General features: G+C 42.5%; 1 protein-coding gene across 2 annotated transcripts in view; it reads left to right on the top strand.

Annotated features, from left to right (window-relative positions):
* Positions 1-769: 769 nt before the first annotated feature.
* Positions 770-8,057, top strand: part of LOC116907280 (S phase cyclin A-associated protein in the endoplasmic reticulum-like) — a 59,764-nt gene continuing 52,476 nt past the window's right edge. Inside the window, exons 1-2 of one of the 2 annotated variants that reach the window (XM_032910232.1) lie at positions 835-882; positions 3,450-3,556. The gene's annotated coding sequence lies outside the window, so the exon portion shown is untranslated. Of the gene's footprint in view, positions 883-3,449; positions 3,557-8,057 lie in introns of both variants that reach the window. The other variant, XM_032910231.1, reaches the window with a different exon arrangement.

The raw sequence follows: 8,057 nt of genomic DNA, 5'->3' as shown, positions 1-8,057 counted from the left end.
CTGGGGACCGAGACAGGGCCTTGCGCTTCCCTAGGTAAGCGCTCTACCACTGACCTAAATCCCCAGCCCCTCATAGCAGGTCCTTTTACAACTATTTGTCAACTGAATGAATGGGTTTTCTAAGAAACCAAGAGGAGGGAGGACCTAGAAGCCTCTAATACAGTGTGCACCTGCTTCCATAGCTCATACACTCCTAAGAGTGAGGTAGACTTCAGTGACCCATTAGTTTTCCACCTGTTGTAAGAAGTGTGCGCCAAATTAGAATCCCAGAATCATCTGGACGAAAGGCATCAGGGAATATTCCTTTGATATAGTGCTGTGATGGGCATAGACTTTTTCCCATTTAATTCAGAAATGTGATTTAAATATCGACGAATATTCATCTTGCGCTTATTGCTGTTTTTTGAAGTAGCTTAAACCTGTTAGGAATTGTAGTTGTACCACTCCAAGCCTGGCAAGCTTGGCTAGGTCCCAGGTGCTTTCGTGAAAGATTATCACACACATTTCTTGAGCGGATCCGATAGGTCTTTAATCTGTGAACTGTGGTGATAACACAGGACGGAAGAAAGCTGAATCCTAGAAAGGGACCGGTGTGGCCAAAGTCGAAGTGGACCGTCAGTTCAAAGAAGAGAACAGCTCTGGAGAAGTAGACGCTCGTTGGCGTAGGGCAAACTCTACTTTCTGCTTGAGAGCCAGAAATGAGCCCAGCTGCGCCTGCGCAAATGGCCCAGGACAGCCTAGGGGGCGTGGCTAGGCTTCGGCTGGTATCACGTGGTACGCCGGCCATCTGCCCCGCCCGGTCCTCCGCGGCTGCCCCGCCCCACCCCGCCCCTTTCCCGCCGGGACGCTGGGAGCCGCCCCAAAGTACGCTAAGCCGCCCGGGTAAGTGTCCGCGAGGGGCGCGCGTCGCCTGGACCCGGACGGGCCCTGGAGGGGCGCGGGCAACCTGTGTTGTGGGGCTGAGGGGACAAGATGGCGGCGGAAACCCTTCCATCTCCTCCCTCACCTGGGCGTATGACCGGGGGAGGGGAGCCGCGAGGTCGACTGAAGAGGCCGGGCCGGGGTGGGGAGTGTCTAGGTGGCCCCGGGGCAGTGAGGGTCGTGGGACTGTGAGCACAGGTCGGGCCGTGGGGGTCGGGGGCGGGGCCGGGGCAGGAGGCTGTCTCTAGGGGTAGTCGAGGCTTCTGGAATGTCCCTACTGCGGGGTGCGGGGTCCTCAGGAGCTGCTGCATGCCTGCAATTGGCAGTTAATCACTTTCAGCATCTTTTCCTCCAGGGCTTTACCACACTTTCCATGAACCCTGATTCAGGCTTTAGCTTTCTCAGGGAAGTAAAGAGGTGAAAACATTTTTTTCTTCCCATTTTACAAATGTTTGGTTGAGGCCTCAGGTGCAAAACGAAGGCCTCTCTCTCACCTGAGAGCCTCCTTACCTCAGTGTCCTTGCCTCTGTTCTTTATTATTGACTTCCCTCTGCTCAGGTTTGCAGTCCTGCACAAGGAAGCAGATCAGAGTCAGTAGCTGACTCCAGAGAGTTTTGGGCTTGTTAGAAAGCAGCCAGAAAATTGCTCCCCAAGCAGCACCTGCTGCTGTCCCAAAGGCTCCCTTTGAGGAGGTCCCACTAGCCTGTGGGCTGCCTCCTGCTGCTGGTGAATGGTATTTCTCAAGTGTGCCGCGTTATTATTATTGTCTGTGGAATAACAATTCACTACAGTCATCTTTCCGAGCAGAAAATAATTCTTAATATATGCACTACAATGTACAGATCTATTTTCGTCAGTGTCATATGAAGGGAGAAGAGTGAGATAGATGCTGTGGACATTTATAAATAGGAAACCTGGGGCTCAAAGAGATGATTGCTTAGCCAGATCACTGGCTGGTGACGTGGTAGATTTCTGATTTAAGATGGATAAGCACAGTACTAACCCACCCTGTTGGTGCTTTGTATTGGTATTTCTTCAGTTAAGCATGACTTTCTGCAAAATGCTTGCAGGTTGACTTACAACAAACACACCGAAATGACTTGAGAATGTCCATTGGCACCCAAAAATCTTTAATACAAGAGCCATTTTAAAATGTTATGTGGTAAGTTATGTGGGTGGGAGAAAGTGTGATGTGGCTTTTGTCCTTTGGTTTCCCTCATTTGGATACAATCCACATCTTAAAGCTAGCAGGAATAATGTTTCCACAAAGAACTGCTTCTAGTTCGTTGTAAACCTTCAGCAAATGGCCCATTCTTTTTCTTTCTTCATTCTCTTGAGCTACATTTGTAAAATTCTCTCGTCAGTCTGTTTAGGCTGCTATAACAAAATATCTTAGACTGGCAAGTATATAAAAATAGCGATTAATTTCTCACAGTTCTGCTGGGGAAGCCTCAGATGAAGGTGGTTGCTGATTCTGTGTTTGGTGATAACCTGATTATAGATGACACCTTCTATCCCTTCACGTGAGGAGGGATGAGAATTGTTTTTTAACCTCTTTTAAAAGGGCATCGATTCCATTTATGAAGACCCTCGCTCTTAATTACCTCCCAAAGTATTCACCTAATACTGTCACGTTGGAAAGCTAGGATTTCAGCATGAATTTTGAGGGGACACAAACATTGAGCACATAGCACTGTGATTAAATACCTGATGTGCTTATGTCAAAACCAGGGTTGCTATATAAATGTTTTATAAATGATTTCGGTAGCTGGGTTCTCAAGGCATTTTACACAGATTTTTTTTCTTTTCCTCTGTGCTCCATATATCTTAAGAATCAGTGAAGATTGTCTTGATAGTGAGCCTTTATTAAAGCCTTCGTGAATGCTATGTAGGACTGTTTTAAAGAGAAGGGGATGGATGGAGTTCAGATACTTTCTTTTCATCCTCATGCTCCCTCACCCTCACCCCCACCCCCAAAGTTCTTTTAAAAGAAAAACAGAAATCTTTTGTGAATTACATGCAACTATTCTTGATCACTAGTCTTGATCACTTGTCAGAGTTAGGGAGGTCTCTCAGTAGGTAAAATGCAGTGTAAGCAGAGTTCAACTCCCCAGCACGCATGTGAAAGCCAGGCACATGGGTGCACATCTGCATTCCAGTGCTGGGAGTCCAGGCAGAAGGACCCTGGGGCCAGCCAGGGTAGCTTAATTCAGTAAGAGACTCTGTACTCCCATTTCCCTACCAAAAGGTAGAGGGACTGGAGAGATGGCTCAGTGGGTTTGACTGGGGTTTGATTCCCATAACCCACATTAAAGGCAGGTATACATCTGTAGCCCCCCCTCCTGGGATGATGGTGGTTGTGACAGAGACAGGTAGATCCCTGGGGGTGGGTTGGGGGGAGCATTCAGTGAGAGACCTTGTCTTAAAATAACAAAACAAAAAACAAGATTGAGGAAGATACCCAGTGTCTACCTCCGACCTTCACATTTGCACACATACACACGTGTTATCCCTTCCTTTCAACACAGGAAAACAGTGAGTGATTGAAAATGAGCGATTGAATAAGCATCTCACATTAACTTTTGGATCCACATAATGCATATACATACTTCTATACACTGCTGTTATCTGCCAGGTAATATAACAGTCTTTTCTAATGGTACAGTATGAAAATTGTGGAATTGTCATTTCTGAAGCGGTAGACATAAAAATTACTAAGGGCTGGGGCTGGAGAAATGGCTAAGAGGTTCAAGAGCACAATTTCCTTTTCCAGAGAACCCAGGTTCAATTCCCAGCAACCATATGATGGTTCATTGCCAGTTCTAGGGGATCCAATACCCTCTTCTGGTCTCACGTGCCTTTGCTCTTCTCTAGACATGCAAGTCATACATAGACATACTTGTAGGTAAACATCTATACACAAAGAATAATAAATAAAAAATTTAAAAATTAAAAAGATTGCAAATGGCTCATTCAATAAAAATTAAGTCAGTATAATTCTTTTTGCATTTTTTAGTTATTTTTCTGGGTGGTATATATATATATATATATATATATTTAAATCAGCTTGACTAATCATCTGGGAAAAGGAATCTAAATTGAGAAAATAGGGAAGTCTGTGGGGCATTTTCTTAGTTGATGATGATGTGAGATGGTCCAGCCCACAGTGGGTGGTGTCACCTTTGGGCAGGTGGTCCTAGGTAGACAAAACAGCAAGTGAGCCAGCCAGGAACAAGCCAGTAAGTGGCATTTCTTTCTCCCCCCCGGAGCTGGGGACCAAACCCAGGGCCTTGCGCTTCCTAGGCAAGCGCTCTACCACTGAGCTAAATCCCCAACCCCTAAGTGGCATTTCTTTATGACCTCTGCTGCAGTTCCTGTGGCCAGGTGGAGTCCTACCCTGATTTTCCTTCATGGTAGACTGTAAGCTTTAAACTGGAATACACACCACCTCCCAATTTGCCATTTTGTTACAGCAATAGAAAGCAAACTCTGACAGATTTAGACACTGAGAAAAGATTTGTGGTTCAGTGCTGGAGCTGCCCTTAAAATTCTTTTCCATCTCTTACGGTTTAAGGGTTTGGGTTTTAACTGGCACCTAGGCCTTGCTTACCTGGTTAGACTGGTAGGGCAGCAAATCTCTGTTCCTGCTATCCTGGTCCTGGGATTACAATTGTAGGTAACCACACTTGGGTACCGAGAGTTGAAATCAGATGCTCAAGCTTGTGTGACAGGTACTGTATTGACTGAGATATCTTCCCAGCTCCTGTTTCTGGTAGTTTGAGTCAGGTCAGAGTGACCTTAATTTAAATAGTAGGTTCATTGTATATTTCGAAGGTGTGCAGAAGTGGAGAATGAACTGATATATATCAGTCTATTTGAACAATCTACATATGATTGATATTTTCCCATAAAAGCTATTCACCTCCACATTTTATTTGTAAAAAGTTTGGTATATTGGCCTGTTTTTAAATACAGTGTAACAAGCAAGAGATAGTGTTACTATTTTCACTGGTCATGCCATATTGACAGGAAAAATACTTTTTGGTTGATGTATTCATGGTGCTATATACTAAAGCAATTGAAAACCTCTTTAAACAATAAGGAATTACAAACTTTCAGTATTACTCTTAAAGATACTCATTTTTGCTCTAATACACTTAAGTTTGTACTCATCAAACTCTTGAAGAATTATTGATAGCTTTTGAATATATTTATAACAAAATTAAGTACCAAACTCAGGAAAATATTGACTTTTTAAAAAATACCCACTCATCCCTTTACTCCCCCTAATTTTGTGTTCTCTTTCTAATATTTTATTTATTTTTCATGGCTCACTGACTCCAATTTGTGCTGCCTATAATTCCTGGATATGGGGCCATTTACTGGAGTGGGGTTGAGCTATACCATTAAAGAAAACTGACTCCCCTAGAAGCCATTTAGTAATCATAGCTTCTCAGCAGTGGGAGTTCATGATACTTCCCACTCTGTGCTAGAATGTTGACTGGCTTTATGTTGTTCAGGTCATAATGCAGGCAACCACAGCTGCTGTGGGTGCATGAGTACAGTGCTCCTGTCATGTCTAGAAGACACTGTTTTGCCCCAGACCTCCGTGACCTCTAATCCCAGCTGAATACTAACTTGTGGATTTGCCATATGACAGAGACATAGCACCGTAATGAAATTAATATACAGTCTATTGTATCTTGTAGCTTCTGTTTGGTACATTTTAAAGAACTGTTTATATCACAGCATATACTAGCACTTCTTTCTTTTTTATGAGTAACTAGCATTCCCTTGTGTAGGTATCCCACATTTTATTTACATGTTGGACAATTCTTGGTCGTCTGTATGTCTATATTTTTAGTTGTTAGGGCATTCCTCTTGTGGACAGTCTGAGTAACCTTTGTGTGATGCTGTGTTTTCATTCCTTGTGAGTAAGTACAGGAGTGGAATTGTTGGGTTGTATGGCAACTGTATGTTTAACTCATTGAGAAACTGCTGAATGAGTGCTGTGGTAGGTCAGCTCTACCAGTTTACACTCTGCTGCAGTGGGGAAGGTTCCAGTTTCTCTGTTCCCTTTGACACTCTTGTTCTCCTTTTGACTGTGGATACGTGGGTGATATGAAGTGACATGTCATTGTGGTTTTGATTTGTTTTCCTAGTGGCTAGTGATTTGAACGTCTTTTCTTGTGCTTGCTAGTAATTTGAATATCTTTTTTGCAGAAATGAGGACATGACCTACATAGTGCTACTATTTTAATTTGAAATGTGTTTCACTGTTTTGCTCTCTTTGAATTCTTTTTTTAAAATCCATGTCATTAAAGAAATTACTTCCCAGAGATCCTTGTAATCTTGAGATGCTCTGTTGTGAAGCATATATTACCTACTAGTGTTTATTAGTGCACATATTACAGTAGTTTTCTTTTGGTGCAAAGAACTATCTTAGATTTTCCTAGAAGAAAGAAAATTATGAATTTTTCTTTTGAAACAAGGTTTTACTATGTAGCCCAGGCTGCCCTTTTACTTAGATTTCTTCAGCCCCAGCACTGTGACTGATTTCAGTTTGGAGATAGAGATAATGATCTATTAAGTACCAACTTGAACATTAGTGTTCAAGGCACAATGATAAGATTGGAATAAATTAGAAGTTGGTAGGATTTAAGAGGTTATGATTCAATTTTGAGTCATTCTTACTCTGTTTTTTGAAAGTGTATTTAAATTTAATAATTATAGGTCTTTGGTGTTTGTATTTGTAGGGCAGTTATAGTTTAGAGAATCAGGAAACCATTGGCGAACAGTCCCTTATAATCTGTGTATTATACATTTACCAGGTTTTGAGTGGTGGTTTTGTGTTAGGTTCTTCACGCAAAATTTCATTGCTTTTGAAAATAAGTGGATGGGGTAGGTATTTTACTCTCAATATTTAATTGTGAACTAGAAGTTAAAGCAATTAGATAACTTTCCTAAAGGTTGTATAGTTTGTACACGGCAGTATTAGGCAAGTGTGAGCCCGACTTTAGAGATCACATTCTTTTCACTATTTCCTGTGGCTTTCAGCTCTGTCTTTCAGTGGGTACCACATTCTTCTCTCTTCCCTTACAGCTAAGTTCATGGTCATGAGATTCCACCTCATACTAATCAGAATGGCTAATATCAAAAATGCAGATGCTGGTAAGGATGTGGAGAAAGAGGAACACTCCTCCATTGCTGTTTGGACTGCAAGCTGGTACAACCACTTTGGAAATCAGTCTGGCAGTTCCTCAGAAAATTGGAAATAGTTCTACCTGAGGACCCAGCTATACCACTACTTACTTTCCTTTCTTCAGCAGTCACCACCTGCCAGATAGCTTCTCAGATGGGTGGGACTTCCTGAGCCTCTCCCACTTTGATGCTGCAATTTTGGATGGACTAATCCAAAATTATATGTGGTCCCAGCTTCTGGAGTTCGCATGCGTGCGTGCGTGCGTGCGTGCGTGCGTGCGTGCGTGCGTGCGTGCGTGCGTGCGTGCGTGCGTGTGTGTGTGTAAGGTTTGATCCTCAGAACTGCAAAAACAAAACAAAAAACACAAACACCATAATTCACCTTCGTGAAGATGACTTTAAGCTGTGTTTGAAGAATTGGTAGCTTTAAAGTTTTTTTTTTTTACATTTCTGTGCATATGTGTTCACACTTGAGATCAGAAGATAAGTTGCCAGAGTTGATTCTTTCCTTTTACTATATGGATTCTAGGAATCCTGCTCTGGTCTTGAGACTTGGCAACAAGTGCCAAGGGAAATGGGCCATCTACAGTGGGTTGGGTCATCCACATCACATAATTCAGACAATTCTGCACAGATGTGTCTACAGTCCAACCCAGTGTAGATAATCCCTCAGCAAAACTGTCTTCCTAGTGATTCTAGATTGACAATTAAAGCTTCCTAGTTCTCGCTCCAGTCTTCTAGTTCCTGGCTATTAAACCAATCTTCTCTCTGCTTCTATGACATCAGGTATTTTGTATTTCAAAATAGGATCATACAATATTTATTTTTATGTGCTTGGCTTTTTTCTTAGCATAATATTTTCCAGATTCATCTGTGTTGTTGAACATGACAAGATTTTCTTTTTTTTAAGGTTGAAAGATTTTCAACCTGTGGGT

This window comes from Rattus rattus, chromosome 8 (assembly GCF_011064425.1).
Source record: "Rattus rattus isolate New Zealand chromosome 8, Rrattus_CSIRO_v1, whole genome shotgun sequence".
Lineage (NCBI taxonomy): Eukaryota > Metazoa > Chordata > Mammalia > Rodentia > Muridae > Rattus > Rattus rattus.
This window is presented reverse-complemented; position numbering and strand designations above follow the sequence as displayed.